The sequence below is a fragment of the Nomascus leucogenys genome, chromosome 15 (assembly GCF_006542625.1).
Source record: "Nomascus leucogenys isolate Asia chromosome 15, Asia_NLE_v1, whole genome shotgun sequence".
Lineage (NCBI taxonomy): Eukaryota > Metazoa > Chordata > Mammalia > Primates > Hylobatidae > Nomascus > Nomascus leucogenys.
The window spans coordinates 45,811,007-45,822,540 of NC_044395.1; the positions used below are offsets into that span (position 1 = coordinate 45,811,007).

The 11,534-nt window shown below is 42.1% G+C and overlaps 1 pseudogene; it reads right to left on the reverse strand.

The window, feature by feature from the left end:
* Window positions 1-1,336: 1,336 nt before the first annotated feature.
* Window positions 1,337-11,534, reverse strand: part of LOC100607680 — a 137,880-nt pseudogene continuing 127,682 nt past the window's right edge.

The following is an 11,534-nucleotide window of genomic DNA, read 5'->3' on the forward strand; positions in this document are numbered from 1 at the left end:
TTTTTTTGCTTAACTAGCCAGAGAGGATATTCCTTTTTAAAACTAAGCCCTCACCAATACAAACACCGCCACCAGGCAGTGACAGAATGAAATAAAAGATCTCCATCTTTTTGATTCCCAGGCTAGCATTCTTTCTACGACATCACATTATTTATATTTAAAGCTTTTAGGAAAGTTCAAAATGCTGTTTTCAAAAACATATATGGAAATTTCCATTTTGAAGACAGGCTATGAATACTGTCCAAGAATCTATTTGGTTCATGATAAGAACCTAGGTTTGAGTGCTTTGGGATTTTATTTGTCTTTGTTTTTGCTTTTGTTCATATAGATTCATAGACTAGTGGCTTCCTTAAAAGATGCTAGACTGCTTACAATAAAAAACACCAATAGCAATGTACATAGAGTAGTGCAAATAAAAATAGGGCAAAATCATATAAAGGGAGAGATAATTGTCCTAGATAAATCAGGATGAGATCATTACCATGTTCTAAGCACTAAATTTACAATCTACTTCCGTGAAGTAAAGGACAGCAATAGGGTGGATTATACTAATGTTTCCCAGCCTTGGTCCACCAACAATGATGTTTATTATTTTCCATCTTCAAGGCCTACAAGTTTTTAGTGTTTCTCTTTCAACCTCATTTATTAAAGAATGTTTTGAATGACCCCCACCATGAGTAAATATAAAGCTTATTGAAATACTGGAAACAAGATGTACATTCCTATTACTGTTGTTGGTGACACCAGTTTACAACTATTGGGATAAAGCATTTTCACTTTCTGAGTATCCACCATGCACTAGTCAGCTACAATAAGAATTTTAATATCAGTATCAAATGTATTCATCACAACAGTTGTGCCCTATGTATTAATATCCCCATTTTACAGATGAAAAAATTATTCAGCAGCTTCCTGAAGGCCACTAAGCTGGTAAACAAGAGAGCCAAGAGCTAGATCTGGGTTTGCCAACTCCAAAACCAGTGATAAGAACTATTTCTATTATATTACCTCTTTTAGGAAGAATTTTAGTTTTATAAGAAAGAAAATTTCCTTGAGGTTCTAAATCTTAGAAGGAATTTATTACATGGATGTTCACAGGAGAGCTACTGACTCTGCAATTGATAAAGGGGACCTGAAGAAAAAATCTGTAATAATTCACTATGTTCATTGAGATCTGATACACTGGGTTCTGGAGGTATCTGGGAAAGACACAAGAGTGAACCAGGCATGGGCCCTGCCCTCTGAGAGCTTCCCCAGGTGGAGAGAAGAGACAAGCACTCAGCTAACCAAAATACACACAGGCTACATGGGCCAGGTGTCATCTCTGATGGGTAGATCAAGGCTCAGGGAGTGGCCAGAGAGATGGACTGACCACATCTTCATTGGCATTGGGATCCCAGTGCTGCTGCTGCTGCTGCTGCCTGTGGTTCAGAGTCCAGGGCCCTCACTGGGAAGCCCCACCCTGCCTATGTTCTCAACTGCATGAAATACTAGCCCTGCCAAGCTTAGTCCCTGCCATGCTCCCTGCTGAAATCTGCCCACCACTGCCACCAGGTATCTATCCCAAGGCTCTGAGAAAGGTTATCTGCACTGTCTCAGATAATGATCAGCAGCTCTCATAGGCAAATCTGATAGAACATGCCAAAAAGATTCTAGAGAGGATCAGTGAAACAGAAGCAGAAGTGGTGAATTCCCACAAGGCAAAAGAGAAATGTTCCCTACCCAGATAAAAAAATTAAAAAAACAAAACAAAACATTCCCTACTTCTGTTTCCTGATGGCTGCCTGTCCCTGCATTCCATCGGTCTATTCTGGGCAAATATCTCTGGGAGGCCCACACATTAATCCATTATTGACCATGGCACCTTATACAGAGGTAGTTTATCAGCTCCTACCCTCAAAGTTTTTCTGAGAGGAGATGCACATCTCTGAGAAGAAGGGCAATGCTGGGGGCTTAGGCCACTGCCCAGAGCAGCAGGTCTGGGCCCTGAAGCCCCAGATATATGCTGAGAGTGCCAGGTATCTAAGCAGAAGAGAGTCAGGGCCACAGAGGCCAAGCCCATAGGTCTATGCTGCAATCCTGCCTTTGCTTGCCTCTGCTCTTCTCTACTATCTCAATGTACAAATTTGAAAAGAGAACATTTTACAAGAATATTATAAACTTACATTTTCAGAGTTTCCAGTTGTCAGAGCCTAGAAGGGACCTCAGAGACCAATATATGAACAAAAGAGTGAGTTACAGGTAGGTGAAGTGAGTTGCCCAAGTTACTTGGCTAGTGAGGATCAGGCTTAGCTTCTCCTTACTTCCCTAAGTAAGAGCCAGATGGCCCTTCCCTTGTGCAAGGAAATCAATTATTTACTTGATTGCTGCAAGCTTTAGACTGAACGTTCCTTGAGAAATAGGATCATTCATTAAATTATTCAGCAAACATCTATTGCATTTGGCAAGAGCTGATGTGGAGGCAGGGAAGCAAACAAGTAACAACTTGACAGGAGGCTACCAGTGAATAGTAGGTGTAAAGCATTTAGCACCATGCTTAGCCCCCAGCAAGTGCTCAATACATGGTGGCTTCTACAAAAGTATTCTTCTAGTGAGATGGAAATATGGAGAAAAAGGTAGGCAAACTCACGTGACACACTGATGCAGGGTTAAGAGCAGGGGAATGATCCGATCAGAGTTTAGGAAGGTCACTCTGGCAAAACTTTGGAGGATGAGAGTTAAGAAAAAGAGATCAGTTACACTGCTTTCCAGAGGGTCCAAGTAAACAGTGATGAAAAGCTGAACTACAACCGTGAAGCTGGAGATGGAAAGAAGGGAAAGTTCCCAGAGGTAGTTCAAGAAGTATAATTCCAAAGGGTGAGTGGCAGAGGTCGAGAGAGGGGAGAGGGGAGACAGAAAGCCAACACCTGGTCTGGGCTCTTGGGGATGCCAATGATGGCCTTAATCAGGATACAGTCTCCTAGCTGCTACTTTATGAAAGAAGAAAATGAGGTCAATTTAGGGAAAGTTATTTTTGGGATGCCTAAGCGACATGCAAGGGGGAAATGTCCCAGAGGTATTCATGTTTCCAGGTTTATAGCTTAGGAGAAAGGTCTGAGCTTGAGGAACTAACGGACACAACCAGCCTACAGGTCAGAGCCAAAGCAGTGAGGGCTAGATAAAATGTACCCATTCAGAACACATGTACACAGGGAGGGGAACATCATACACCAGGGCCTGTTGGGAGTGTCGGGACTTAGGGGAGGATAGCATCAGGAGAAATACCTAATGTAGATGACGGGTTGATGGGTGCAGCAAACCACCATGGCACGTGTATACCTATGTAACAAACCTGCACGTTCTGCACATGTACCCCAGAACTTAAAGTATAATTAAAAAAAAGAAAAAAAGAGGAAGGAAGGAAGGAAGGAAGGAAGGAGAAAAGAAAAGAAAAAAGAGAAGGTGGAACACAAAAGACACAAAAGCAGAGAATTATCTCAGTGGATTTCATCTGAGGCATATTAAACACTAAACAAAAACAATGTACCCATTCAACTAGTATTTATTAACACCCTATTGTTTGCTAGACACTGAAATAAGTCATAAGGCTAAAGCAGAAAACAAGAAAGTGAAGGTCCCTGCCCTCAAAGAGGTTATATTCTGATGAGGAGAGTCAGAATACACACACACACACACACACAAACACACACACACACATACACATACATAATGAAAGGAAAATATTAGCTGGTAAAAGCACTGAGCAAAGAATTGAATTAGGGTATGATGTGTAGACACGGGCTATGTAGTTCCTTTTTCTTTGCTCAGGAAAGAGTTCGAAAAGCATAAAATGGGGCTGAAGACAAGGTGCAGGGACCATTTGTGGGCTGAGCACAAATGAGCAGCCCCAAGCACAGAGGGCTCAGCACACGGCACCAAGCATGTCATATGGATTGAGACATCTAGACTCTTGGTCTACGCTCTCATTTGAAGGCTATGCCATCACCTCCAAACTAGAACCCCCAGGAACAACTCTAGTTGTTCATTGTCTCCTTTAGTAACTATATGTATTGAGCCCAGCAGTAGGGGATGCTGCAGGGAACAAGACCATTGAGCTCCCTGCCTCAGAAAGCTCACATTCGAATAGGAGAAGACACACACAACACATACCCATAGACACCCCACCCCCAAGTAAACAGATCTCTAAATAAAATAACTGCAAGTTGTGCTAGGTGCTGTGAAAAATATAAACAAGTGGCTAAGAATAACAGCAGGTGATCTACTCTAGATAGGATCTAGAAAGCCCTCTGAATGAAAGCCCCTCTGGGAGCTGACATTTGACATGAGTCCTAGGGTGTGCCATGCAGAGGATGGTGGTGACTGCATTTCAGGCAGAGGGAACTTGGTGTGCATAGGCTCAGAGCAGGAAAGAGCTTGACGGGTTTGAGAAACCGAAAGACAGTCAGTGAGGCCAAAAGGCAGGGCTGCAGAAAAAGAGGTGATGACACTAGAAATACAAACAGACTCATATCACTCAAGGCCTTTCTGGCTGCAGTCAGATGTTTGGATCTTATTGTGAGGACAATGGCAAACCACTGAAGGATTTTTCAAGCCAGGCAAAACCTGATCTGAGTTTCATTTTAAGGAATTTCTGGGACGGGGGGGTCCTTCTTTTTGAGCATGCAGCTCCTTGAGGCCACCCCTCCAATCACAGCATAGTGGCCCTTTATCCCACCCACAATTAGGGTCAGGCCTTCATCTGCAAAGCAACTTTTCCTCCTTGGATTGCCTGCCTGGCCTAAGTGCTTCCCAAAAAGCCCTATAAACTCACTGAAGTGTTTCCAATAGATTTGTGTGTATGGAAAAATGGATGCTTTTGTAAAAGGACACAAATAATAAAACGAAACCACTCCCTCATTTCTGATGGAAATTTCTTGCTTTCTCCTCCACTGCTTTCATTAGTCCATGGCCTGTGTAATTGTCGCTGCTCTTTACTGTCTCCATTTATTTTCCAAAACACTATGAACATGTGTATGTGACTATGAACAATAACAAAGAACTATAAATTCTTATTGATCCCAGAAGGTTGGGAATTCTAAACAATAAAAATATGTCCTCTGACTGCTTCTCTCCAAAGAACATTTTGTAGACATAAAAGAGCTTTGTTAAAACAACAAATGAGCTCTTGGGACACTCTGGGCCTAATGGTGGGCTCCAGGCACCAGGTAGTGATGCAATAGGCGACTGCAGACACAAAGTTGGAAAGACCTCCCTGCTACCCTCTCCTGGGCTGACTTCCTCATTTCTCAGCCCACAACTTGACTGCTTCAAGTGGAGTTTACTATATAGCTTTCAGCCCCTATCGTTGTCAGGAGCCAGAATTCTCAGCCTAAAGAGAAATCCCCTTTGTCCTCCATCCATGATTAATTTATTCTCCTAAATGCTCCATTCACTTTGTTTTCAGCCTAAGAATCTCACAATTGTACTAGACCCTGAATTTGAATTTCCCTGATTTCTGCTGTTTGGAAATTTGCCTCGGTCAGCCACTGGATAGTCCCAGAATTCAGCTTCACCTTAGAGAAAATCTTAATCATGATTTGTTATAATATTTCCAACTACTGTCATATATTTTTCCCTCGATTCCTATATTTTCATGTCTTTCAGAATACACATATGTGTGTAAGCACATGTATACACAGATGCATACATATCACCTTTGTTCTGATAATCGGTGAAGTTTTTACTATTTTCCAACTTCATCACATTCCTGGAGATGTCCCTCCTTTGTCCCCCAGATTTTGGTGGGGAGAAGTGCTCTTAGTGGTGCTTTTTTCTGTCTTTCTCACCAGATGCACCATTCCTGGCATTCTGCTGATCCTTCAACCTCCTGATTCATAAGACAATATGACCAGCTGACTTTCTATGTTCTTGTCCCTCTGTTCCCATGTACAAACTCCTTTTATATGTAAATTCATAACATTTACTAGAGTATTAGTGGCCAAAACTTGACCACAAAATAATACAAACTCAAAGAAATGCCAATTCCTAATAAAAAATAGTTAACTGATTAGGAAAGAAATAGTTCTTTCTGTTCTTTGGACAACCTTCAGGGGAAAACAGATGATTGTTAGCAGAATATGGCTTACCTGAATGTATTATAATCCACCATCTTTGTGTGCTTACAGTCAGCAGCTTTAAATACCTGCTTGAGCTCTCTGAATTTTCCTTCTTCTTGCTTCAGCTTTTGTAGGGCAAGTCTGAGGTTACTGAAAGGATACTGTAAGGGGGAAATGAAAGGAAAACATATTTAAATATTCCTAACAGTTCAGGAGCCCATCTGCTGATGGCCAACAAAGGGACTTCACACTGTGAACATGAAGTTAGCAGGTTGTCTTTGCAAAGAAACCAACCCAGAAGGCAGGACTAGCTTTGTATCTCCTCAGTTAAAACTTCCGGACAACAGCTGATATCAGCATAGGCCCCAGCTCTGAGGGAAATGAGCTTAAGGAACACCAGGCCACAGAGATCAGAAAACAACCCCTGCTTCCTCTCAGCCTCCTCCCTATAACCCTTGGATATTGGCCCAATATGTGGGAGATCCTAATGGAGAAAATGGGGATTCAAAACTGGATAAGTAGCCCTCCATTTTCTCTAGATCTTTAGAATGGGGTCCCCCTGGAACTGTTGTCCATTAGCAACGCACTGATGAGAGCAAGGCTGGGTATCAAAGATCCACGCAGGCACCCTAACCCTCACACAGTCATTCTCTGGGCTGTCCACTATTCCTGTCTCTTATCCTGTGACTAGCTTTTTGACTTGGTAAGAATACTTCTTGCATCCAGTGAAACATAAGGTCGTAAATAATTATAGCTAAGAGACCAAAAATGAGAAGATTAAATTTTAAAATAAAAATATTGATGGCAATTTAGTCTAAAGATCCCTCTCTCCCACCAGAAAATGATCCAGGTGGTTTGGACCTATCGCAGACCCCTACTCCTCCCACTTTTTTGCATTTCCTTTCATCTATTTCCATGACAGGATCTATTAGCTCTTTTGAAAGATTCCTCAGGCTGATATTAAATAGTATAGCAATCTTTCTCTGCTTAGAATGTCTTTGTTAAGGGCAGTTTTAAAATAACGCAGTTTTCACTTGGGATGCTGATTCCAGATAATGTTCTACCCTGCTTTTATTGCCCCCAAAGGAAAGAAAAAACTTTATATCTTATATTTATGCTATATAATTTTATATCAAGGTATAGGCCACCCTCTGATTGGAAATAGATCTCTAATTTACAATAGCAACACTGATTGAGCTTACCATAGGCCTCATGGTTAGCTCAGCACTTCATACACATTATCACATCTAATCTTCATAGCAATTCTATCACATAGGCACTGTAAAGATGAAGAGACTGAAGCTCAGGAAAAATACATATCTAAGGTCCCTCAGCTATGAATGTGGAGTCAGTTTCCCAAGCCAGGCCTGCTGCTCTCCAGAAATCTAAACTCCCAATGACTGAGTTTCTCGTCTAAATTCAGTGTTTTTGAATAGCTGCTGGTTCAAGGTTTTATGATAACCTGAATCCCTAAGACTACAAATGGAGAGATGGCATGGCAGCCATGGAGGGGCTTCTCAGGCCTCCTGTAAAGAGAGACCCTGTGGAGAAGATCATTGTTGGCTGACAGACTCAAGCTGCCATACCTTCCAGATTCACACAGAGTTCACAGGCAATGTCGCTGCTGGGGCCACCCTCTCCCCAGGCTGTTCCCACCCAATGACACAGCACAGCAGGGGGACTAGAACCAGGCCATTCCTGCCTGACAGGGGACCTCTCTGATGGCATCTATGCTTGGGGCTCCCCATCGGCCTGGTTGAGACTTTCTCAGAGCTGTGCTGTCAGCTGAGGCTCTCCCTACCCACCCCTCCTTCCTTTCCCTCTCCTTCCACAGGGGTTCAACCTGCCTCCCGGTCTGAAGGTCCCCCCTGCCCACTCCTGCCCCCTCCCCTTTAACCTTCTCAGAAATTTCCACCACGACATCTCTCACACTTCTCATTCTGTCTTGGCGTCTGCTTCTCAGGGACCCAAACTGATATGAACGATGTGATGTACACAGAACATCGATCTTAGCAACTTAACCCCAGCCATTTTATATATAAATGAGACAAAATTGGCACTGTATGTATATAAATGGCACATAAATATTATCACTTATAGGTAAACTTTTAAAATAAAATTTTCCAGATAGATTTTTCCATATTAGGCAATGACTCCCAAATAAACATGTTTGTACACTGAACTAGTCCACATTTAAAATCAAGATTTATCAATATGTTATTTTTACTGAACAGCATTGCCATAATGGCACTTGCAGTAACAGTACCCATCTGCATCTTATTTCAAAAAAAAAAAAACTCTTTGAGCTCACTGTTGCCAGTGTATCCTTCAATCCTTATTTAGGCCTCAGGTGGCTACTGTTATGGGAAGTTGCAAACCCAGCAACTATTGAGTTCCCTTGAGGTTTCTTTGTTCAGTCTTGGCCTTCTCTGTTGGCCTGTGCCAATTAACTGGGACGGCATAGTGTGTGGCACCAGATTTTCTTCCTTTCCTATAGTTGTTGAATGTCTTTCTGAAAACATTGTTAGCGTCAGCAGAAAACCCAGGAAACTTGATTCAACCCTGGCCCTGCCTCCTGCCTGTGCCTGGAATCCGTGATGCTGGGCAGAAGAGAACCCAGCATGTGAACAGAGTAGACAAGAACCTGGCCTCTGTGATGGGACATGTGGCCAAGTCACACGAATCCATTATTCATGCCCACATGTGTGAATGCACAATGTAAAACTGGTGGCAAGATGAAGAACAAAAGCCCTAGAAAAGAAAAACACAGACTGCGGAGGGCTGAGAGGCAAGTCAAGAATTATACAAAGTAAATTCACCTTATCTGTATTCTGCTCCATATAGTTTAAGGTATACTTATCAGCAATGAGCAAACGAAATAGGTAACCATTCACATTCACTGTGACTCCAATGTACAGCTCCTCGGCCTTGATATATTCAGATAGTTCACTTTTAAGACTTCTTGTCCAGGCTTCTTAACGGACTTCTTTTCAAGAACATCCTACCAGAATTCCTATAAAAAATAGAAAAGTTCATGAGCAGCCTTTATTCTTAAAAGAACCATCTGACTTGCCTTCAGAGTTACTTTATCTTCAAGCACAGACCACCATATAATTTACCTGTGAACTCATATTGCCTGTTATTTTTGGACTTAAGGGAAGAATGAGGCACTGAATGAAGAAATAAGACTTCCTAGGTGAGGATGTCAAGACAAAAAGCAAAGCTTGGCATGGTGGCATGTGCTGCCATCCCAGCAACACAAGAGGCTGAGGCACGAGGATCATTTGAGGCCAGCAGTACAAGACCAGCCTGAGCAGCATAGCAAGATTCCATCTCACAAAAACAAAAAAAAGAGAGAAAAAATGGTGTGTAATTCTAGCTTTTCTTCTCTCTCTCTACTCCCTTCCCAGTCCAATAAACACTTGCAAGGACCTCCTATATGCCCAGCAGCATACTGGAGTGTGGAACATCAGGAAGAACTCATCTTTAGAGCATGTTGAAAATACCAGTTAGAAAATTCCTCACTTGTGGTTATTTCCACCTATTTGTCCCAGATGATGTCTTATACTTAATCTGACATGCAGATATGTAGCAAATGCCCTACTTCTGTAAAGGAGATGCTAAGTGTTTAAAGATAACTATGGGAGTCCCTTAAGTCTTTTTTTCCTACAGGTAAAATCCCTTTGCTTCTTTTATAATGCCTCATATTTCTACTTTCCAGAACTGTCATCTTTTATCTGTTCTCTTCTAGACATTTTTTTTGACCTCTTGGAAAGTAGCCAGTAGAGCTGAACAGGAACTCCAGCATCTTCTGATACTGAACTGAAATCTACAGACCTATAAAAATAGCCTGAGACCAGATAAGCTTTTTGTCAGTCATCCCACTCCTCCTACCACACTCAGAAATGATAGGTGGTAAAAGACACAGGCTTCTGAGCTCTGTCATTTGCTCACTCACTGGTGATCTTAGGAGTTATTTAATCTCTCTGAATTCTTATTGGTAAATGGAATCAGATGTGTGGAGGCCCTGAAAATGTACTTCTCAGGTCGCCTATAGTGGGAACATAACTGATGGAAGGCCCCAGCTCTGTGTTCTTAAATCAATCTTCAGGTGTGTATTGAGGTCACTCTTCCCACAGGCTGCTGCCAACAGATGAGTGAGCAAGGCAGGGACAGTAAGGCTCACTCCTACAAACAAGGACTCCTCCAACTAGCAATTTTGCCTCAAGGACTCCCTGTCAACCTTGTTGAAATTTTCTTAGAATTTCACTGTAGTCTAAGACTCCCTCTTTCTTCCTTCCCTCTGTGTTCACAGGCATCAGAACTGCACTACAGTCTGACAGCTCTCCCAGCCTCTTCGGCTCCTTCCACATTTTCCCACACCAGCATTCCCTCTATTAAATCTCTTGCACATTTAATCCTGTCTTGGCATTTGCTTCTGGAGGAGCTGGACTAACACAAAACCTAACCTCATAAAGTCCTTGTAAGGATAATAGTAAGTTCTCAATCATGGCCACTATGATTACTAGTAAGCTTGTTGTTGCCTACCATCACCCATTTCTATTTCATACATGCTGCAACTTGTTTGGCCACATCTTCCCCATTCTAAGTGTATAGAGTTGATTTTTGACCTGTAAGAGCATGACTCATATTCATCCCTATGCAATTTCATATTTTAAGATTTGATCCATTATTCAAATCACTCTGGAGCCTTAGTTATACAAGTTATTCCATTACTCATTGGTGTGCTAAGTAGCTCATACCAGCTCATAGAAGCTGACAGTTGAATTTTCAGAGATTCTGCAAAGCCAGTTTTTAAACTCTTGGCTGCTTGAAATTGGGCCATGGTTGGGGTATTCACATGATAGAAACTGGCAAACAGTACAAATCAGGGCTTTTAAAATCTTTTCAAAGAGCCAATTAACCAGCACATCACTGATTATTCTTCCCAAATGCATGTCTTCAGCACTGATAAAAGTTCTAAACATGTTGAGACAAAGAACAGGATCCTACAGTGCCATGACTGGGTAAGTCAATGGCTCTCCTCAGCAATGACGGTGGTACCAGCATATTGCAGAGAGGCATTCTGTGGGCCTGAGTGCTGGAACCTTGGCAACAACCTCAACAGACAGAAGGACCAGATAAAGATGGACCTGATGATTGAATTTGTGTATCTGGGATTCTTGTCTTACAGCCAAACAAAAATTTTGTAAGTAGGACTACCAAGAATACAGACTTCCTCTTGGCTTGCTGGCTACAAGTAAAACTAGTGGTACTCAGACCATGATTTTGAAGCCCTTGGGTTCCATAGAGGTGCCTCAGAGGCCACAGCGGAAGTGGGGATAGTGGCAAAAAGGAGGTAACTCCAGGTCCCCAGCCCTAAGCCAACCATAACTGTTCCACTTCTATCATTTTAAATGTTTAGGTTCCCATTTAAGA